This window comes from Chanodichthys erythropterus, chromosome 5 (genome assembly GCF_024489055.1).
Source record: "Chanodichthys erythropterus isolate Z2021 chromosome 5, ASM2448905v1, whole genome shotgun sequence".
Taxonomy (NCBI): Eukaryota; Metazoa; Chordata; class Actinopteri; order Cypriniformes; family Xenocyprididae; genus Chanodichthys; species Chanodichthys erythropterus.
The window spans coordinates 28128664-28153379 of NC_090225.1; the positions used below are offsets into that span (position 1 = coordinate 28128664).

Here is a 24716-nt window from a genome sequence, read left to right on the forward strand (position 1 = left end):
TCCTAAGGTGTCTGCTTTGCTCATGAATATTAATGACATTACTTGACATTAAGTAACTCATTGGCTGACAGGTAGACATTTTGCGCTAATCAGTTGGTGAAATTGTGGCTCATGAATTTTTAATGATGTTACTTGACTGGACCCTTCCATAAGGTTTCCGGGAACATCTGCATGACGACCCAAGTAAAATTAATAAGAAGTTATACTTGCAAGTTCAGAAATCATTGAACACTTGAACGATTTAAACGGAATAAAATGGACTTGCTGGACAATGTAATTTTCCATGTCATAAACAGCATGCCACAACTGAAAAAACAAACACAGAATGCAAGAACGTGTCCTTTGTGAATGTATTCTCAATGTATTTGTATGGAAATCAATGAAAATAGCAGTCTGAAGCATCATTTGCCTATAAGGTTAGCTGCATTTGGGAGTTTTTATTTTGAGGCGGTTATTTGAGGTTATTATGGTGTTATTTATAAGTGTTAACCAGGTGTCAGATGTGCAGGTGTTTTCACTGCTCTGTAATATATTATGAACATTTTTGGTTTGCACACTTTCATTCTGTTGCATTTATGATCACTTGTCCCACTGCTTTAATTAGCCTTGAGGTATATGGCTGGATTTTACACAAAATGATCATTGCGTTAATTAGCAACCGTTTCTAATGCACAATCTAAGCATATCTATGCCACAGAGCCCCTAGTCTCATTTTGTTTCAATTTGCATTTTAAGGGGACATATCATGAAAATCGGACTTTTTCCGTGTTTAAGTGCTATAATCGGGTCCCCGGTGTATCTACCAACCCAGAAAAAGTGAAAAAAGGACAACCCAGTAACTTTGTTTTGGCAAGCCTTTCTCTGCAAGCATGTGAAAAAACGAGCCGATCAGATTTCGCTCCCCTTGTGACATACAGTGGGGATCGATAGTTTGGGAACCCCTTTCAGAATCTGTGAAAATGTGAAAATTTTTAACAAAACGAGAGATCATACAAAATGCATGTTATTTTTTGTTTAGTACTGTCCTGAGTAAGACATTTTACACAAAAGATGTTTACATATAGTCCACAAGACAAAAAAATAGCTGAATTTATTAAAATAAACCCGTTCAAAAGTTTGGGAACCCTTGGATCAGTGAATGTTTGAAACTTTTTTAATAGTTGAGTTTGAGTCCCTCAATTGTCCTCAGTGTGAAAAGACTGATCTCAAAATCATTCAGTCACTGCTGGAAACGGTTCAAATATGCAAAAGATGCTGGAAAACTGAAGAATTTGCAGGACCTGAAGGATTTTTCTGAAGAACAGAGTTCAGTTTAACTGCTCAGGACAAACAAGAGACTCATGAACAACCATCACAAAACATAAAAACAGTCGTGGATCATCAGGTAACCACACACAGTATTAAGATCCAAGGGTTCCCAAACTTTTGAACGGGGTTATTTTAATAAATTCAGCTATTTTGTTGTCTTGTGGACTATATGTAAACATCTTTTGTGTAAAATGTCTTACTCAGGACAGTACTAAACCAAAAAATAACATGCATTTTGTATGATCTCTCTTGTTTTGTTAAAAATGTTCACATTTTCAAAGGGGTTCCCAAACTTTCGATCCCCACTGTAGGAAGGAAGATCTTATTATAATTTTACCGCCCCTTAATCTGCACGTTTCCACCCACGGCGCCGTCATTTTGTTTTCGCAAGCGAAAACGGTGTACCAATTCTAATGCCATGGCAAAGGTTTGAGCAAAGCATACTAACTGTTCTGTCAATGGCTGCACAGACGAGCACTGAACACTATTTAGAATCGTGTTGGCTTGGATAGCCTGCAAGTTGACCCTTGCAAGCTCGATTGCTAAAAAAGGAGCGTTTCTGTCCGAGGGATATTTTGCAAAAAATATTAGACCATTGTCAGCATTTGATAGCAATCATAAACATTAGCCAATGTAAGGCTGAACACCATTACTGACAATCCTCATTTTGGCTGCGTGAGATTCTCCAGCTTTGTTGTTGTTGAGCAACCGAAGCACAGGCTGTTAAATCTCCACCCTTTTGGGGCAGGGAGCAGCAGTTCATTTTCATTTCAAAGGAAACACACAAAAACACTGTGTTTTTGCTCACACCCAAATAGGAGCAAATTTGCCAAGCTATAATAAATGATCTGTGGGGGATTTTGAGCTGAAACTTCACAGACACATTCTGGAGACACCAGAGACTTATATTACATCTTGTGAAAAGGGGCATAATAGGTGCCCTTTAAAAGCAAGCATCTACCTAAATTCATTACCATAAAATTATTTTTTTACTCAACTTTGAAGTTTGTACATTTGTCAGCAGCTGAAAACCATCACAAAAAATCTCCTCCGTTGCATAAGGTACTGTTGGCAGTCTTAGCAGCGATACGCAAGCATGCATCCTTTCTTTGAAAACCCATTGATATCATGGACACACTAATTCTAATCTCATGCTGTTTAGGACTGATGGTATGTGCATCAGGAGAGAGTGTTATTATCATGTGAGGTTTTGGGTTAAAGGTTAAAATCCAAGGATGATAGACAATCTTCATTTTCAATGCAAGCCATTTCTCTCTGGAGCAGAACTCTTAATATTCCTTTCGTAGAAAGTCGGTTCATTTCCCACTGAACATGGAAATGACTAATTTTCCATTTACATCTTTCAACATTTCAGAGCTTTTTATAACCCGGTGACCTTTAAAGAGAACAAATTTGAGATTTAAGGCCAGACTATTTACTGCTTTTCAGGCTGCCAAGAGGGAATTCAAATAGCGTATTTTAATCACATATTAACATTCGGTAGCTCTTTTAGCTCTTTATCTGAAGCCTGATATGTCTGTTCAGTCATATTTCCGCTTATTGGTTCCACCCGAGGCTCAGAAAAAGAAGAGACTTTGAGAAATCGTAGCTTTGGCGTGTGCTGGCAGAAAGGAAATTGGTGTGTCAATCACAGGTTTTCATATCTCCAAGCAAGCTGTCATGAGAATCAGAGAAATGGATGGAGACGCTGAAAGCAAAGAGTGGCAATAAATAGCATAGGTTGGAGAAAGTGAGTAAAGGGGTAGATACCACAACAGCAGAGTGGAAGTGCTGCTATCTAATTACCCCTGCACATTCCAGAGCTATTGGTGAAATTGAACAGGATAATGACTGCACTGCTGTCAATCAATACTAGTACAGGGTCAGTGGATTTGCAGAGAAATGTTTGTCGCTTGAGCTTACAGTCTATCATTAGGCCACTTTTAAGGGTCTACAAGGTCGTTTATGTCCCGAATGCTGTCATTCATTGCAGCGGTTTTCAGATAATGGAATACGTGCGTCGTGACTGAATGTCTGCGGTAAATAACAGCAAAAAGGACTCGGGTTACAGCTTAAAATCTTATGCGTGAACAAAATACAGTGCGTATTGTTTTCCACTTTGACTGGGGAGACAAAGTTTTTCAGAAATTAATGAACTGTGAAGATTTATTTATAAGAGAGAATTTCATTCTTTTGAGGAGGCTTTTTTTCCCTTCATTATAAAATCAGGACAATATCACCCTGACCTTTTTGGCTCCCAAAAAAATATCAGAATGAATTATAATTCAGAAATTAAATTCATGTTTATTACAAAAGAGTTTATTATAAAGAGTTTATTACATATATGTAACACAGTTCGTTGTTCAGTGTCGGGAACCGGAGGACTTCCACACACACAAACAAACATAACATAAAATAGTTGAGGCCTGGACATCTCTTGTCCTTCACTGTCCTCGCTCCTCCTTTTATGCTCTCCGAGCTCCTCCATGAGAAACTTGAGACCTCGTCCTGCTCGCCACATACCCCAATTGCCCCTTGCAGGCTGGGGGGTACTCCCGAGACTGCTCTTTAGTAAGGACAGTGGCCAGTCACAGCGGTCGTAGGACCTGGGGGTAAGGACAGACGAGGCGAGAGAAAGGAGATGGAAGCATGAGGATCGATAGAGACGAGAAAGGAAAAGAAAACAAATCTTGGTTTGGTTCTCACAAATGCACTGCCATCCGGTCCTCTACCAGCTGGGTGAACCAGCCTGCGACGCCTGGCAGCGGCACTGGATAGCCTTCGGTGGACCTCTCAACACTCCTCCACCGACTGGTGGACTGTGACGGCTCCTCTAGGTTCGGCAGCCGGCAGGAGTCCCCCGTTCCCTCCTCCTCCCCATCATGGCGGATGGCAGCAGGCTCCGGCCAGTGGTGAAAGGCGGCGACTCCTCCGCTCCCTCACAGATGGCAGCCGCCCCTCCACAACCAAGGCGGCCTGCAGCGAGTTCGTCCGTCCCCCCGGCAGCCCACTCCAACCCACCGCCTCGAGCATCCAAAACATAGACTAATCATAGTGTAAAATAGTCCGGGCCTAGTCCTCTCTTGTGCTTCACTGTCATCTCTCCTCCTTTTATGCTCCTGGAGCTCCTCCTTGAGAAACCCGAGGCCATCATCAGTCATGCCACCGGCCTCACCCTGTTCTCACGGCTCTCAGCCTCGTCCTGCTTGCCACAATATATAATATATATTGTAATTGCATGGAAAAGAGTGACCAGGATATTCTTTAAAAGTTCTATTAGGGATGCACTGAAATTTCGGCTACTGAAAATTTTTCGGCCGAAACAGCTATTTTCAGATTCGGGCCGAAATGGTTTTGGAGGGTGTAACACTGTTCGTAAGTATGGGAAGAAGTAGGCGGGAACCGGCGAACCTTCAACAAAACTTTAATTCAAAATAAACAAATACAAAACTAAAGTAATGCCGACAGACCTCGTGGACGTCTGCCAGCCACACAAACATTATAAAACATAAAATAAAGTCCAGGCCTGGTCCTCTCTCGTCCTTCACTGTTGTCGCTCCTCCTTTTATGCTCCTGGAGCTCCTCCGTGAGAGGCTCGAGGCGTCACCGGCCTCGCGCCATTCCCTCATGGCTCTTGCCCGACCTGCTCGCCACAGAGGGTCAAAATCAGTGAGCGAAACAGACTGTGTTCAGTGAATGTTAACACAACGTTCATTAACGCCTTAAAGGGATAGTTCACCCAAAAATGAAAATTTTATGTTTATCTGCTTACCCCCAGGGCATCCAAGATGTAGATGACTTTTTTTCTTCAGTCGAACGCAAATTATGATTTTTAACTGCAACCGCTGCCGTCTGTCAGTCAAATAATAGCAGTGAATGGGAACTTGAACAATAAGAGTCGAAAAAACTTCCATAGACAAATCAAAATTAAACCCTGCGGCTCGTGACGACACATTAATGTCCTAAGACACGAAACGGTTTGTGCGAGAAACCGAACAGTATTTATATAATTTTTTACCTCTAATACACCAATATGTCCAACTTCGTTCAGCTTCCGGCTAGTGAGGTCTGATCGCGCTCTGACAACGGAAGTGATGTCTCGCGCTCATTGAAGTATATGGGCGAGACATCACTTCCGTCATCACAATGTGTTTTTTGACCTCACGAACAGGAAGCTGAACGAAGTTGGACATAGTGGTGTATTAGAGGTAAAAATTATATAAATAATGTTCGGTTTCTCGCACAAACCGATCGTTTCGTGTCTTAGGACATTAATGTGTTGTCACGAGCCGCAGGTTTTAATTTTGATTTGTCTAAGCAAGTTTTATTTACTGTTATAGTTGAAGTTCCCATCTACTGCTATTATTTGACTGACAGACGGCAGCGGTTGCAGTTAAAAATCATAATTTGAAAAAATTAAATTAAAAAAGTCACCTACATCTTGGATGCACTGGGGGTAAGCAGATAAACATCAAATTTTCATTTTTGGGTGAACTATCCCTTTAAGCCCAGGATGTAAGCCCATATGTAAATAATAAACCGATGCAGCATTTATGTCACGTTTTGGCTCATAACTTCATGAAACATGCTCCGATTGTGGAAAATTGGACATCATTATTTACAACAGATTCTCATGAACAATAGCAAAATGATGTATCAGTAAAATTAGTCTTAATCTAATACGGCGATCACAAAATATTGCTCACGAAATTATGACACATAAAATCCCACAGGCGCACAGGTGCTAACTAAAACTAAAATTTAGCTATCACATGGCATTTTAGCTTAGCTTATAACTTCAAGAAACATGCATAGATTGGAGAAAATGTTACATCATTACTTACAGTGGATGCTCCCGAGTGAAATGAGTTCAAGATCAACATAATCCCATGCGTCGATCACAAGTTACTCGACATTTAAAAATGCCCATCAGGGGCAAATGGCAATGGCAATGATCCAAATACAGCGCACATATAGAGGAACATCACCAAAAAAAGAATTGTCCTACATTATTTCCTTTCTGAGTTATTGCATGTCAAATATGAAATATATGTAAAATTTCCCTTGAAAACTTTAATTTTTTTCTTTATCAGCAGTTTCTCAGCATGAGAATGTCCAAATATATTTATTCATTTTTTTTAATTAAAACAATTAAAAAGTTTCCTTTCAAACTTTCCTTTTGACTCTCCTTGGTATAGTTTTGGAGTTACGAGTCTTTACTTTTTTGTGTGTCACTCTGAAAATACCCTCAGGGCTTACGGGGTTAAGCTACAACAGATAAACATGTCAGCTGTGTAGACACTAGCTCTGGATTGACAATATTAATTTCTGGATTTTAATCGTTAATTCTTAAGTTTTAAAATGTTTTAGTCTGTGATGTTTTCTGTTGATTTGTGAGCAAAACTTCACTAAATATTTAGCTCTTTAATATGCCGTGACACATAGCTGTAGCGCCTCAGTTCAAGGGGCAATCTATTTATATACATATTTAATGTATGTTTGAATAAAAATGCAACATAAAGTTGTTACAGATTATTGTCTTTTAAATGTTTTAAATTTCACCAACAAAGTTTTGGACCAGAATTTTCATTTCGGTACATCCCTAATTCCTATTCTCTATGTTCTGCAGAAGTCATGCAGGTTTGGAATGACATTAGGGTGACTAAATGATGACAGAATATTCTGGGAACTATCTCTCTAAACATTTATGTGACAAAAAAAAATGCATTTTTAATCACATATTCCACTGTGACATTTGAAATGCTTGTTTTGAGTAACTGACATAGCAAAGTATGCTGTCTTAATTTTCTACCAAGCACAAAACCTTAATTCTTGGGCAGTCTCTAAAACACCTAAAATGTGTATATATAGTCTTGCAGGTCTAGATACTAATGCGTTTTCCTTTCCCTCTCTTGCTCTTAGGACCCCAATCCCATTCTTGAACACCTCACTTTGATCCATTTTCCCTGAATTAATGTTTTATTGTTTAGTCAATGATTAGACCCACGAATAATTTCATGGTTCAGTTGTGCCGGTGTGTGAATAGCCACCTGAAACACGCTGGGCTCCTTCTCTGAACGCCTCACTTTATAATTAAAACTTGAGGATGGGGTCTGGAAAACAAATTCTGCCTGAAATTGGAATTGGTTACACAGACTCATGCAAATGCGAGATGGCGGCGGCAGCAGCCCCAGGCCTCATGTGAAGAACGCAGGTGAAAAATTTCTCACTGGAAAATCACAAAATGGGAAAAACTACAGAAAAGATTAGAAGAGCAGTGCATATATGTATGTTAGTCATAGGCCAACATCGTAACAAAAACAGTATCACAAACTGCCCAGACAAAAAAAAAATAATTGCTGCTTGGGAACAGTTCTTTTAACCCTAATTGATGGAGTGTGTAGCTTTTCATTTCTTAACCATGTGGGAAGACACATTATGACCATATTCCAGGATGAAAAAGCCAATATTCATCAGGTTCAAATTGTGAATTGTTGGGAGAGAGCATGAAGAATCATTTTCACACATGAATTGACACTTCTGAGTCCAGACCTTAAATTTATTGAAAGTCTTTGGGATGTTCTGGAGGAGACTTTACAGAGTGATCACCTCTTGCATTGTCAAAACAACATCTTGACCAAAAATGTATGTACCTCTTGATGGAAATAACATCACAAAATTTGTTTGGAGTCAGTAAGATTTTCTAGGTACCTATAATGCCCCTTTTACAATATGTAATATAAGTCTCTGATGTCTCCAGAATGTGTCTGTGAAGTTTCAGCTCAAAATACCCCACAGATAATTTATTATAGCTTATCAAATTTGAGTTTTTGTGTGTGTCCCTTTAAATGCAAATGAGCTGCTGCTCCCGGCCCCCTTTCCAGAAGAGGGCGGAGCTTTAACAGCTCAACAACAACCAAGCTGGAGAATCTGACGCAGCCAAAATGAGGATTGTCAGTAACGGTGTTAAGCCTTACATTGTTCAGACTGGAGTCGACACTGATGGAGAGACTCAGGAAGAAGTTACAACTTTTAGAATGAAACTGGACATTTCTGAATGGTTAGTGGATAAATTTATGTAGTTGCTGTGGAGTTAGCATGTGCCGTCATGTTAATCTTTTGTGCAAATCCATTGTTGAATTGACTTTTGACTCTTGACGTTTGTGAAGCAGTCTGGCGTAAAATGGCGGCATGAAAACAACAACAACAACTTCCTCCTCTTTAAAGCAGCCCAACATGGCCTCGCCCCTTTTGTTGTTTGTTTATGTAAATGTTTATGTAAATGTTGGAGTTAGTGATGTCACCAACCTGGGAAGAAGCTCATTGTAGTCTCTACAATGTGCTTCTCCCTTCGCATTGAACTTTGAGCGTTATAACTTTGCAGATGTTGTTTATGCTCAAACAGCAACATTACACACTAACTAAAGTTAAAAAAGTCAAATCATAATCAACCACCCCTTTAAATGGATCAAAAGTGACAGTAAACACATATTTATAATGTCACAAAAGATTTCTATTGCAAATACTGTTCTTTTGAACTTTCTGTTTATCAAAAATGTTTAGCAGCACAACTGTTTTTAAAATGAATAATAATAAGAATCAGAATATAATGCCTTGGGATCATGTGACACTGAAGACTGGAGTAATGATGCTGAAAATTCAGCTTTGCATCACAGGAATACATTATTAAATTTTTTATGATATAAATAAATGTATAGAAATATAACAGTCATTTATATTGTAAAATATTTTACAATAGTACTGTTGTACTATATTTGAATCAAATGCAGCAACATAAGAAATAACATCATAAAATATCTTACCGACTCCAAACCTTTGATGGATGGATGGATGGATGCTGAAGAACCTGCCTTAAATTTTAGTAGACTTTGTTGATGTTTTTATTGGATTTTTATTTTATGAGGCTGGTTGTTTATAAGAGCACTTGTGCAGTGCTTTTACCTCTTGGACCGCTTGGATTCAGGCAAACAGAACACTTACTTTAAAGAGACTGCAGCTTAATGCTAAACAAACAATACATTTTTCATGTTGAGCTCTTGATCTAGCATTTTTCAATTTCATCCCAGCTTTTCCTTTTTTACGTTGTCTCATTCTTTTTGTTTTAAGTGCTTTATCGTTTTGCATTTATCAGCTGGTTTATAAGTGGCTGGTGGGCTGAAATCAGCATCTATCTGTGGCCCTCAGGTGTGCTGGCCCCGGTGCCACAGGCACAGGTCGAGTCTCACTACCTAATTACCATTGTTAATGATGTGCCTTTCTGCTCAACTTGTGCCTCAGTGATGGGCCATGACAGACAGACAGTCACGCTCTTGTGTCCAAAATCATCAACACCATTTGGTCGGCCTGTCAGTTTATTGCCTCCAACAGCAGTATATGAATTTATCCTCACAGAGATGATGTCAGTAGATGTCAAGGCGAATCAGGGATGTTCATAATCTGATTTGAGGGACCAGCCAGGGACACAGATCTCAGCTGAATGGCCTGTGACATCATTTTAGACTTTGAGGCTTTTTTCACACTTGCTTCAATGGGTTGGTATGAACCCAAGTTCCATTTCTCCCACGTTTCACCACGCACATGGTACTTCTAAGTCTGAACCGTTTTCAAACTGGGGCCTGTGAACCCCCGTGGGGGCTCTGTGGAAAAATATATTCAGAAAAATATATTCAATTCAATAAAATTACAGTATATGGACTTTTATTTTTACTATTAAAATATATGGCTGTCAATAGAATACAATTTCACAGTATATCTCATGGTTTCCAACCAGTCTTTAGAAAGCAGAATGAAATAGTAACTTGGTAAATGTTTTCTTTTAAAACTTTTATTTTGTTTTTTATTTCTTTATTTCTGAAATATAGCAGCACCTTACAGCTCCCTGGGGTTCTGTGAACTCCAGTTTAAAAACCTCTTCTCCAAACAACTTTTTCAAGGGGATTCATACGTGATTCGCCAGTGCAGGTTCAAACATCCACACCAACATCCAATAATGTTATATTATAAGCCTGCCACAATAAATGCTCAAGCTCTTTAAAGTCAACTATATCGTTCCAGTGTGTCATTATCATTAAAGCTGTGGTGTGTTATTAAAACATTATAGTTATAGCTCAGTCATAATAACTCTCTGTATAGTTTTAGCATGTTGTAGAATATGTACAATGTTAATATATTTAATCTTGGTGGAGATCTGCTGCTGCTGCTGCTGTTGATTATTACTGCTGCTTCTGCAGAGCAAGTATGGACTGGCTACTGCTAGATACATGGACACGCTGCTTCTCAATTGGGGGTAACTCATTACAGGTAACCCAAGTTATGTAATCAGATTACTTTATTAAGTAACTAGTAAAGTAACACATTACGTTTACATTTACAATAACATTTCTGAGTTACTTTTTCAAATAAGTAACACAAGTTACTTTTTTTCTCCATTTATAGACTGACAGCTCTCCTGTCCATATGTTGAGCGATATGCATATTCGGAATATTATGCAAACCTGCAATAATGTTAAATAACACACATAATATCACTTTTTTAACCAATTCCCATTCTGCGATCCAGAATGGGAGCACAGCTGAAAGGTTTGAGTTGCGCCCTCTACTGTACAGGCCTGAATTTGTATTTCTTTCAGCCTGAGCCATATTCATTTCACTTTTGGTGTGAAAAGGCCTTTACATTTGCCAAAAATAGAACTTTTTTTGTTGTTGTTATTAAAAAAACAAGCAAGCAAGCCCAGCCCGTGTGAGAAAAAATAACACGATGCATTACTTTCCATAAAAACTAACTCAATTAGTTACTTTTTTAGGGACTAATGAAATATTCAGTAACACTTTATAATAAGTAACACATATAAACTATTAACTATGACTTTTCCCTCAATAAACTCCTAATTTACTGCTTATTAATAGTAAGGTACTTGTTAAGTTTAGGTATTGGGTAGGATTAAGAATGTAGAATAAGGTCATGCAGAATAAGGCATTGATATGTGCATAATAAGTACTATTAAATAGCCAATATTCTATTAATATGCTTGCTAATGAGCAACTAGTTAAAAGACCCTAAAATAAAGTGTTACCCAATAGTCTAACGCATTCATTTTAAAAGGAAATTTTCCCAACATGCTGCTGCTGCTGTATAAATACACATACCTTAATCCCATAGAAGATTGGCAGGTGGAGCTGGGGATGTGGAGGGTTTCAGAGTAACTCTGATAGCCTACAGCAAACACTGAACCAGGCTATTTAAATGTTGAGCAAGCAATCAGCTGATCAGGCCAATCAGCTTGTGCCATGTGGTAACCAGACTTGGGCAAGTTACTTCTAAAATGTAATACATTATGCATTACTTATTACTTTCATTTGAAAGTAATTAGTTATGTTATAATATAACTGTCTCTGAATTGTAAAGTGTTACAGAACTTTTGCGTTACTTTTGAGTTACTTTCACCAAAATAACCACAGAAGCATGACGGCATAAAAAAACTAAAATATAGTTTATTGCTGCTCATTATTAATCCAGTGGAGGTGATGTGGTATAGCATAATGACTGTGTAAGCCAGTGATCCTCCAGGGGGGCTTGGAGATAACTTAAAACTTTTGAGATAGCTTAAAATTAATTTAAGTATATTAGTATAATTAATTGATTGTATTATTAATATGTTAAATTAAATATTAACAAACACCACCTCTCTGAGTATTCTACGATTGTTTCAGAACAGTCCATGCCGTTTCTCATCGCTCTTTGTGAAATACAGACGGCGGCTCAAAACACCCAACCGCATCAGTTACGTGGTATACGCAAACTACATCTTTCAGGGGCTGTTTACATGACACCATTTTCAAATAAAAAACTGTGTTTTGGTGGTCTGAAAATGAAAACTTTTCAGTGTAAACAACAAAAACGCGACTCTGTGAAAACGATGACGTCATGCACATACGCATTACATATTCAGTCTATAGCGTTTCATTGCCATCTAATGGCCTGCCAGCAGAATACAGTGTTATTAGTCATTTTCACGGATTCTTACGGATGGGGATTGTTTTGACATTGGTGTTGTCTGTACACGGAAATCTCCAAGGAAAAACGTCTCATTTTTAAGCATATCGTTGTGTAAGTGTAAACATACTCTCAGTTGGATAAAGAAAACAAGTGTTGCTAATAACTTTTTAATTGATGATGATTGTAATGAAGTTAAAGAAGTTATTACATTGACATACAGGAGTCATACATTAGGCATGCGTGAGATTATAGATGCGCAAACAAACTCACGGCTCACTGTATTTCTTCATCTGTTGTTTGTCTTGTCCGCACTCTTGTCCAGCGCATTCTTTCTCTTCTCTGAACCTAAAGCTCTCTCGGTTATCTTAGTGTTAGCATGTTTTTACAAGTGCTGAAAGTTCCCTCAGTGCCGCACACAGATGGCAATATTGCACTTGACTATTACATTATCGTCCTTTTCTCTGAAAATAATGGAGTAGCTATAGGTCCTTCTCACAATCTCAATCCGTCTCTGCAGTCATCTCAACCATCGAATTCCAGCAGCAGGAAATAGACATACTATTTTACCAGCTGATTTTTTCTCTGGTGCTGGAATGTCTTGCGACGTTGGTAAAAAATTAAACTAACACCACTTAAGGGGATAGTTCACCCAAAAATGAAAATTTGATGTTTATCTGCTTACCCCCAGCGCATCCAAGATGTAGGTGACTTTGTTTCTTCAGTAGAACACAAATGATGAATTTTAACTCCAACCGTCGCCGTCTGTCAGTCAAATAATGCATTGAAACGGTAACACCATCTATAAGAGTCAAAAAAACATGCACAGACAAATCCAAATTAAACCCTGCGGCTCATGACGACACACTGATGTCCTAAGACACGAAACGATCGGTTTAAATAATTTTTTTGCCTCTAATACACCATGTCCAACTGCGCTCAGCATCCGGTTGGTGAGGTCAAGAAACGTGTTCTGATACCGGAAGTGATCTCTCGCGCTTTGCTTCAATGAGTGTGCGACATCACTTCCGTTGTCAGAGTGCGTTCAGATCTCACTAACCGGATGTGCAGGGCAGTTGGACATAGTGGTGTATTAGAGGTAAAAAATGATATAAATACTGTTCGGTTTCTCACACAAACCGATCGATGTTAAAAATCATGATTTGTGTTCTACTGAAGAAACTACATCTTGGATGCCCTGGGGGGAAGCAGATAAACATGAAATTTTCATTTTTGGGTGAACTATCTCTTTAATTTCGGGTTAAAACAGATAACTTTAACAACAACTATAATAATAATTAACTAATTGTATTTTGCAATTAAATGATCAATTGTTTCCCAAACACTTTCCCTTAATATATATATATTTCATTTTATTATAGCTGATTTTAAGCTGTACATTTTTATGCACCTTTAAGTAGTGATTTACTGCATGTTTCCATTAGCTATTTCCAGAGAAAAATTACTCGTCCACCGTGCTAATAGGCGAGGACGGATGGAGGAGGGAATATTTCCTAGTGTTACTGTGCGCCTGATGAACAGTGCTCGACGGAATCAATTTGGCCATTGGTCTGCGGATAACTCTCCTCTAGACAGTACCGCGGGCCTCTCGTCGTTTGCTCCTGTACTCTCTCACTTTCCCTATTTGTCCTCCACCCCCCACTTGCCTTCCATTTGGATGGATAGATAGCACTATAGGTAGTTCTGTATCACGACCACTGAGTTGTGGCCCAAACAATGCTGTCTATTTTTGTCCTTCCAGTCATATCACTAAAAGTCAAGAGGCGGGGAATGAAAAAGCCTTACAGTAGTATTTGTTCTCTTAATTGCTCAAACGGAGTTCTGGAATGGAAGAATCAATCTTCTTTATTGTTATGGAAGGGGAAATTAAAGGCAATGGAGTTGGCAGTATTTTATGGTGCTTTTGTCAGCGCTGTAGCGGTACTTTATTGCTAATCAATGGCAAGTAGACCGACCCGAGCCCAGGGAAAGTGGCCTGCAATGTCAGCCGATGTTCCAAAGGTGTTTTTTCAGTAATCACATTCTTTTTCCATGAACATAATATAGGGATGTGCAAAACGTAATTTTTTCAAAATCGACTTGGCAGTGGGTTAGTCAATCAAGGAGTCAATTAGTCCGTTTTAAGGAAGCCTTGTTAATTAGGGTCCATCAGACCCCAATCAATTGTGTTTCTTAGAGGGTGTAGTGTACACACAGCACACATTCTTGTATGTATAAAAAAATAAAACCTGGATGGAGCATATATATTAAAGGATTAGTTCACTTTCAAATTAAAATTCCCTGATAATTTACTCACCCCCATGTCATCCAAGATGTTCATGTCTTTCTTTCTTCAGTCGAAAAGAAATTAAGGATTTTGATGAAAACATTCCAGGATTTTTCTCCATATAGTGGACTTCAGTGGGCACTAAACAGTTGAAGGTCAAAATTAGTTTCAGTGCAGCTTCAAAGCATTCTACGCGATCCCAGACGAGGAAAAATGGTCTTATCTAGAGAAACCATCACTCATTTTCTAAAAAATAAAAAAATAATAATATACGTTTTAACAATAAATGCTCATCTTGAACTAGCTCTCTTCTTCTTCTTCTCTATTAGAATTCCAGCAGTGTAGACACTGCTAAGTGTATTACTGCCCTCCACAGGTTAAAGTTTGAACTAATTGTTATATACTTGCACTAGAATATTGTATATGACAATTTAGTTCAAACTTTGACCTGTGGAGGGCAGTAATACACTTAGCAGCGTCTACACTGCTGGAATTCAAATAGAGAAGAAGAAGAGAGCTAGTTCAAGATGAGCATTTATTGTTAAAACATATAAAATTTTATTTTATTTTTTTTAGAAAATGAGCGATGGTTTCTCTAGATAAAACCCTTATTCCTCGTCTGGGATCACTGTAAACTGTAACTTTGACCTTCAACCGTTTGGAAGCCATTGAAGTCCACTATATGGAGAAAAATCCTGGAATGTTTTCATCAAAAACCTTCATTTCTTTTCGACTGAAGAAAGAAAGACATGAACATCTTGGATGACATGGGGGTGAGTAAATTATCAGGGAATTTTAATTTGAAAGGTTTTGGGAAGTCAAACTACATGACATTTTACAACCTGAACTAACTTTGTCAAGTTATAAAGAGACTTATTTACCTTGACACACAGTCATGTGGGTCTACATGTCCCATTTATGTTTTTTTTTCTTTTTTTTTAATTCGCTGTGTATTACTGCATGTTGGTTGCACCACATGACTTTTATGTGACCAAATGACCAAATATTAACGGTTTCGTCATTTTTTTCCCTTCTAAATATTTTGCTAAACTACTTAATAATATTTTCTTCTCACTTTATACTTGTAATGACACTTTTTCTTAATTAAGGTATAATTTTAAAGTCTAACAGTTAGTGTCCTGACGTTTACTGTTGAAGATGGTGGATCTGTTACAAAAGCAGTGCATTCATTGCTGTGGCATCTGAGCTTTAAAGTGAATGAATTTAAATATGCAACATATAAAAGGGTTTTACTGTGCTGACAGCACTGGGGGACTGTTACAAACTGAACCGTTCATCTTTCTCTCAGCATGCTAAAACCATGTTCAAGATGTTTTGCTTCTTAATTTATCCTCTTTTTAATACACCACTACTAAAAGAATATTAAAAGTTAAAATGGCCTTCAGCCAAGAAGCTTTGCCATGAAACAATTTTGTTATGATTTTCTGATTGACTAATAAACAGTGTCTAGAACTGAATGTTGGGCTTTCTGCACCAGCCGGAGTGTCTGCAGTTGAGGATAGCTGTCTTAAGGTGATGATACATGGGACATTTTGAGAAATGTTGTCGTGCAATGTCACTGAGCAATGCTGCTTGGGCACTTTCCTATTGAGAATGGGCAACAAATTTCTATCTGGATACTTTACTCGAAATTTGTTTTCCATTCTCAATAGGAAAGCCGAGCAACATCGCTTGGCAACATTGCTCAAAAAGTTGCCCCGTGTATCATCACCTTAAAGAGTTAGTTCACCCAAAATAAGAGTTCTTTTCCTCTTTGACGATAAGACTTATGTTCGTCTTTGAAACGCAAATTAAGATATCTTTAATGAAACCTGAGAGATTTCGGAACCTTTAGTGAAAGTCCATTCTATCCTAACTTTGACGCTTCAAAAAGTTCAGAAAGACACCATAAAAGTAATTCATATGAATCGAGCAGTGTTCTGAAGCATCACATTTGTTTATATTATTTAATTTAGCCAATTATTCATATAAAAGCATTGCTCAACCAAACGTGCAAGAACCAAGGAGGTTTGTTCTTTCATTTCACACACGTTTGTGCTTCTGCAAAAAACAGGTGATGATACACAGGGTAACATTTTGAGCAATGTTGCTGGGCAATGTTGCTTGGGAACTTTCCCATTGAGAATTTGCAACAAATTTCAATCTAAAGTATACAGATAGAAATTTGTTGCAAATTCTCAATGGGAAAGTTCCCAAGCAACATCACTGGGCAACATTACTCAAAAAGTACTCAAAGTTCTTTTAAGAGCTTTGTTCTTGTGTACAACAGGAATGCATTTATTTACCATAGTTAATGTGCTTTTATGGTGTCAAAGTTTTGATTGCTTGGGCAGATTTCTTTAAAAATGTCTTCATTTGTGTTTTGAAGATGAACAAAAGTCATTGGGGTTTGGAAGTACATGAGAGTGAGTAAATGACAGAATTTTCGTTTTTGGGTGAACTATTCCTTTAATGTATTATACACATCCTTGAGATTAAGGTGTCGGATGCATAATCGACTAGTTGACCCTGCTGACTTATCCCTAGAACATAAGGAGCCATCTCTGTCCAAACTTCCACGTCTTCCCCATCCTCTTGGGTTTCACATTTACATCTTTCTCTCTGTAAAACATTCTTCTGACCCTGCCTCCTTTCTGTCTCCTTCCTTCTCCTCCTTCGCTCTGTCTGGCTCCAGCACTAAAGAGTCCCCAGACTCTATTTCTCTCAGAAGCTGCAGTACAGAATTAAGCCAATCTGTCTTCATATTACTGCCTGTGTGCGGCCTAGATTGATCTGGCCGTCTGCCACTCCAGGCGGACACAAATCATTGGCTGGTCATGAAACCCTGGTCGCCTCTCTTTTGATTGACAGTGCTCTGCCTCGTCTATCTTGCACTCTTTTATTCTCTCTGCTTTCTCGGAATTACAGTCTCGGCATGTTATCTGTAAATAACACATTTCATTATAAGATTGCTGGCAGGTAGATTTTCTTCTTCCTGAGCTGCTAAGTAAAGTCATTTTCTTTAGTCATTCAGGGAATGCGCTTGCTACCAGAGGTTGCTTGTAGATTTGCTTATATATGTTGTGGCCACATACACAGATAATCAGACATGCTTTGAGGAAAATACAGTTTCATTCAAATTCATGTTACTCCACTATCAAATGGGGTGGTCTTTCTTGTTTTCATGATAATGTGAGCAGGTGGACATGCCATGCTAGCATAAACCATTGTTTGGCCAAGTGATTGAGATGGGGGGCGGGGTCTAGATCTAGATCCAACTCCTCCCACTTTGCATAGCCATAAACCTACCTGTCTCCGCCCCCTGGATCTCGTGTGTTCTGCAGTGAGGGGCTACTGAAGTGATATAGTCCTGAGTGCCTGTTCCTGGTTCAGTAGCCTTTGTTGGTCCTGGAACAACATTCCATGAAAACAATTATAGGCCAAACTCCATCCCTAACCTAACCACATAAGAAGCCCATATCCAGTGTTGTAGTAGAGACCAGCTCATTCAAATCCAAGTCCAGGTTGAGCCCTGTGTCACCTTTATTTCTTTCCAAGCCTGTATGACTTGATGTAAACATGATAAACATGGTTCAAAACAACATTGGATTTCACTGACTTTCAATATACAGACAAAAAAAAAAAAAAAAAAAAATATATATATATATATATATATATATATATATATATATATATATATATATTTTTTTTTTTTTTTTTTTCGTAATACTATTTGTTTTTCACAGTAGAAAGTCAAACAGCGGTGCTTTTCCTAAAAGCAAAGTTCCGTTGTTATTAACATAATTCAATGATTCAGTGTTTCCTGAAAGCATAGTTCCAACAAACATTTGCAAACAGCATTGCTAAATTACGTGGTTGGACCTTTAGCTCTCGACCTGTGGTTAGAAGCATAGGTTCTTGTTGGTATAAATGTGCTTTAGTACCCCAGGGGAACCACAAAATATGATGTAAAAGGTAACATGCAATTAATTTAAATCCAAGTCCAGGTCAAGACCTCAGTAGGTTGAGTCAGACTAGAAGAGGGTCAAGTCCGACACCTCTTGGGATTTAAACAAATATGGCTGTGCAACAAACTCAGGCTCCTCTTCTCATATATCGAAATCCTCCGATCTCATTTTAGACTTCTAATTTGTGGCCAGAGTTTTGTTTAGCTCTATCTTCTGCGCTTCTGTGCTTCCACATTAATGTTCCACATTATTAAGCAAGACACAGTTTTCATGCAATATGAGGAGGAAGAAAGATCTTTCTGAAGACGAAAAGCATGAAATGGTGCAATGTTGTGCAAAAGGCATGAAAACAACTAATATTGTGTGAAAACTGAATAGATTATCAAATTATCATAAGATTTGTGAGTGATTCAGAGCACAGCAGAACTCGGTCAGATAGAGGCTTATTAATGAAAGTTCCTGTCAAAAAAATTAATTGTATTAAAAGGGCAGCTATAAAAAAGCCAGTGTTGAGCAGTAAACAGGTATTTGAAGCTGCTGTTCTCTCTGGAGTCTTAAGAAGCTCTCCATGCTGGCTGGCAGTTGTACGTAAAGATGCATTTTAGACACCACTAACCAAACCTCACAAAGAGAAACATTTACAGTGGGTTTAGAAATACATGAAGACTCATTTTTTAAATAGTTTTATTCACTGACTTATTTTGTACTACAGTGGATGGTCTAAATGGATGGATTTCTGGATGGTTGGTGAATGGCCACCACGTTCCAACAAGACTGCGACGTCAGCAAGGAGCTGGTGGGTGATGATTTGGGCTGGAAAATTGGGAAGTGAGATGGAAGGTCCCTTTAGGGTCTCTGAGGGTATTAAAATTACTTTTGCAAGATATGTGAAGTTCATAACTGGCCATTTTCAGCTATGATTTAAAAAGGAGGATAGTGCCTTCTGAAATACAATGCACTATGCACTATCCCATGCTGCAAAAAAAAACACCACAGCAATAAAACTGTTTGAAAATGTATTTCTACACCCACTGTAAATGTTTCTCTCTGTGAGGTTTGGTTAGTGGTGTCTAAAATGCATCTTTACGCACAACTGCCAGCCTGCATGGAGAGCTCCAGAGACACCAGCAGCTTCAAATACCTGTTTGCTGCTCAACACTGGCTTTTTTATAGCTGCCCTTTTAATACAATTAATTTTTTTTGACAGGAACTTTCATTAATAAGCCTCTATCTGACCGAGTTCTGCTGTGCTCTGAATCACTCACAAATCTTATGATAATTTGATAATCTCCATTCAGTTTTCACAAAATATTAGTTGTTTTCATGCCTTTTGCACAACTTTGGACCATTTCATGCTTTTCATCTTCAGAAAGATCTTTCTTCCTCTCCATATGTCATGAGAACTGTGACTTGCTTAATAATGTGGAACAACCTCTAAGTAGGGTTTCCATAGATCTGGCAAATTATTTTGTCAGAGATTGATGCCAGTTATCTAAAAAGACATGGATAAATAAACAATCAAACATTTTCTTAGAAAAACTAAAATCTGAATGTTTATTCTACTGAAATCTTACTGATATGTCACTTGCATAATAATCTGGAACACGGTGTATACATCTAGGATGGCTTGAGGGTAAGTAAATCATGGGATAATTGTAATTTTTGGGTGAACTATCCCTTTAAGATTCGAGCATAGTTCATTTTCCACATTCTACTCCGTCTAGCACACAGTTGAGTGCAAAAGCCATTCAAAGTAGGCTTCATTGACAATGGGCTCTAATGGATGTGTTCGGCGTATGTGCACAACCCTATTAAGTCTTAAAATTATTTAAACTTAGTTATATTAACATAATCTTAATTAAAATCATTAAAAAATAAAGATGTACAACATAAAACTGACATCATACTTTTGAGTTTATTTGTTTTATTACCAGGGATGGATTATGACACGGTCTTAATCCATCTAAAGGCCCTTCGGCGTGGCAATTTGTTGTGGGGGATAGGTGGAGAAGTAGCGCGGCTCTCCGATTTCTCGTTTCTTATGGTTTTAGTGGTGCGGTGCCCCCCACATCTTGTCTGGGTCCCCCTCTGGTCTAGTTTACTGGACACGTGCCCGGTAAGCCCATGCATTAATCCATCCCTGTTTATTACAACATATGCACCAGAGGTAAATATCAGCTTATATTGGAGGGCCTTTGATTATTGTCTCAAGACAAAGAAGGGCTTTGCCGTCAAAAAGGTTGAGAACCACCGCTCTAAAGACCAGTTCACACCAAGAATGATAGCTAGCATCCACACCAATGGACGATAAAGTTCTGTTTATTATAGACACGTGCTGTAGTTATGTTGTCTGCTGCCTTAAATCTTGTAGCTCTTTAAAGTCGGGCGGATTCTAATTGGCTGTCAATGAGTTTAGTGTTCATCAGTTCTGAAAGTGATTCCAACGATATTGTTCCTCTGTGTCGTTATCTTTATAGTTGTGGTGTGTCCTTCTCTATTCTCTTACAATTATAATGATTATTAAAAGTTTATAGTTATTGTTATAGTTATCGCTCTTGATGTGAACTGGCCTTAAAGTTGGGACTTTCAAGGTCATGATGTAACTACTGTGGTAGTTTTCACTTCATGCTGAAATTTGGCAGTTGTTGTAGAGCACAGGCAGAAAGCCTACAATTTTTGTAAATCAAATGAAAATTACAATCTTCTGCTTTGGCATTTTCGGGTCTTGTTTGAGCACATTGGCCTTTTTCTTTCATATGTAAGGATGACATTTTGCCGTAAACCGGAATGAATTGAGGCTTTATCATGTTCTGTAAATAAGTGCACTCACAGAGCTGAAGCCAAACATTTTAAAGATTCAATTTTCAGAGAGATCCTTTTAAAATCGCAGGAACAGTTTCTGTAAGATTCAATAAGACTCTCCCTTACCTGCACATTAGAGTGTTCAGGTAGACACATTTTGTATGCATCTCTCTCAATCTCTCCATTTTTTTTTTTTTTTTTTTTCACTTCACCCTGTGCTCGGTTTACTCTTAACACAAATTTATTTTAGATGGTTCCAGCAATTTCCACTGTCATGGTCCAGTGAAACCAAGACACGAGGTCTCAGATAGCAGACGTAATGGGAGCTGCAAAACTGGGGGTTAATGTTCTTGTTGGTTGCATTTAGCTTGTTGGGACCAAGAACACCAAGGTCAAGGTATGGTTTTGATTTCCACCCAGTTAACCAGTTTTTCCACTTTGCAGTGAGAATATTTGCAGCCTGTGATGAGTAGATGTGAATCTCTAGGAGTTATTTAAGCAGATTTGTCACAATACTCATGCAAACATATAATCTGAAGTTATTTGTTTTAGCAGACCTCATTTGTCTATTTTTGCGACTTAGTTCAGATCAGATTCAGTTTTATGACCAGAACTCCACATTTTCCAGCAACTGTACACAAACGTCAAACATTGCATCAGCTTTCCAAATGAATGCATCTGCCCTGGAGGATGAAAATTTATTGCTGCAGTCTGACATTCAGATGAAGGCAGAGCTTCTGCTGGACATTTTTGGAACTTCGATGAGAGAAAATATCCCAACATCAGAAGATGTGCACTGAACCATGACAGCCTTGTTTGGCTTAACATACTTGTGTGAGACAGCATTTTCCCACATGAAGATAACTGAATCCAAATACCGCTCAACCTGAACTGATGATCACCTGGATGCCTGTTTAAAACTTGCCTCAGCAGCTATGATTACATTGGCCTGGCTGATTCAGTTGAGTGCAAGTCATCTGAATTTTGTTGCTTCTTTGATTGAAGAGTGATTGCATGATGTTATTTGAATAAAGAAATTAGAAAATCTGGGATTCCAAAATTGTAATTAAAGGGTTAGTTCACCCAAAAATGAAAATTATGTCATTAATTACTCACCCTCATGCTGTTCTACACCGTAATACCTTTGTTCATTTTTGTAACACAAATTAAGATATTTTGATCAAATCCAATGGCTCAGTGAGGCCTGCATAGGCAATGAGAATACTTTTTGTGTGCCAAAAAAAAAAACCAAAATAACGACTTTTCAACAATATCTAGTGATGGCCGATTTCAAAACACTGCTTTGAAGCTTTATGATTTTTTTTGTTTTGGATCAATTTTTCCTTAAAACAAGCAAAATAATCTTGTTTTCGGTTTGAAATAAGATTATTTTGCTTACCCCATTGACAGATTATTTTGCTTGTTCTAAAGGGTTAGTTCACCCAAAAATGAAAATTCTGTCATTTATCACTCACCCTCATGCCGTTCCACATCCGTAACACCTTCGTTAATCTTCGGAACACAAATTAAGATATTTTAGTTGAAATCCAATCGCTCTGTGAGGCCTCCATAGGGAGCAATGAAATTTCCTCTCTCAAGATCCATAAAGGTACTAAAAACATATTTAAATTGGTTCATGTGAGTACAGTGGTTCAATATTAATATTATAAAGCGACGAGAATATTTTTGGTGTGCCAAAAAAACAAAATAACGACTTATTTAGTGATGACCAATTTCAAAACACTGCTTCAGGAAGATTCGGAGCACAAATAAATCAGTGTATCGAATTTGCTGTTCGGAGCGCCAAAGTCACGTGATTTCAGCCGTTGGCAGTTTGACACGCGATCCGAATCATGATTCGATAAGCTGATTTATTTGTGCTCCGAATCTTTCTGAAGCAGTGTTTTGAAATCGGCCATCACTATGTAAGTCATTATTTAGTTTTTTTGGCACACCAAAAATATTCTTGTCACTTTATAATATTAATATTGAAACACTGTACTCACATGAACCGATTTAAATATTCAATTCAATTCAATTCAAATTTATTTGTATAGCGCTTTTCACGATACATATCATTTCAAAGCAGCTTTACAGAAAATGGATGTCAACATTACAATTTAAAGAATGTAGTTAGCAAATAATATACTTTAGGTAATTACAATCACTGTTAGCAGTTTAACTGAATGTAGAAGCAATGATCTCCTGGAAAATGAATTACATTAACAATAAATTAGGATATAGAGATTGTGCAATGTGAATGTTGATCTAAATGATTGCGTCTCCTGAAGTCCTCGCAGGAGCTGGCGCCATCTCTTCACAGGTGATGGTCATCTGAGGTCTTCTTAAGAGGCTGGATACAAACTGAAGCTGATGTACTCTCTAGTCACCTCAGGGCGGGTGTCCCGAGGTAAAACAGAAAAGCAAAAGGAGAACAATTAGCGTAGCTGCTGTTCTTAACTTTAAGCAAAGATAGTCATGTGCAGTTGATCTGGTATGAGATGCGTTATGTGAATGCTTGGCTAAAGAGATGCGTCTTTAATCTAGATTTAAACTGGGTGAGCGAGTCTGAGCCCCGAACATTAGCAGGAAGGCTATTCCAGATTTTAGGAGCCAAATGTGAAAACGCTCTCCCTCCTTTAGTGGACTTAGATATCCTAGGTACAACCAGAAGTCCAGAGTTTTGTGATCTTAAAGAGCGTGAAGGATTGTAGGGCGATAGAAGATTGGTTAAGTACACAGGAGCTAAACCATTTAGAGCCTTATAGGTCATTAGCAATACTTTATAATCAATACGGAACTTAATGTGTAACCAGTGTAGAGATGATAAGATTGGTGTTATATGATCATATTTTCTTGACCTGGTAAGAACTCTAGCAGCTGCATTTTGTACTAATTGTAGCTTGTTTATTGAGTAAGCAGGACAACCAGTTAATAATGCATTACAGTAATCTAGTCGAGACGTCATGAAAGCATGAACTAACTTTTCTGCATCAGAAATAGATAACATATTCCGTATTTTAGCAATGTTTCTGAGGTGAAAGAAGGCTGTTTTTGTAACATATGAAATATGATTTTCAAAGGACAAGTTGCTGTCTAATATAACACCTAGGTCTTTAACTGTCGAGGATGGAGTAACAAATGCAGATTGTAGTCTGAGAGATTCTGTGTACAGGTTTTTGGCCCAATAAGTAATACTTCAGTCTTATCTGAATTTAATAGAAGAAAATTACTAGTCATCCAATGTTTTACTTCTTTAACACACTCTGTCAGTTTGGATAATTTAGAGATTTCATCTGGTCGTGATGATATATATAACTGAGTATCATCGGCATAG

At 38.0% G+C, this 24716-nt stretch overlaps 1 protein-coding gene across 3 annotated transcripts in view; it reads left to right on the forward strand.

The window, feature by feature from the left end:
- Positions 1–24716, forward strand: part of prkn (parkin RBR E3 ubiquitin protein ligase) — a 199078-nt gene that overhangs the window by 15210 nt on the left and 159152 nt on the right. Inside the window, exon 1 of one of the 3 annotated variants that reach the window (XM_067386803.1) lies at positions 10265–10290. The exons of the other annotated variants lie outside the window; for them this stretch is intronic. The gene's annotated coding sequence lies outside the window, so the exon portion shown is untranslated. Of the gene's footprint in view, positions 1–10264; positions 10291–24716 lie in introns of those variants that run through there. 3 annotated transcript variants of the gene reach the window in all.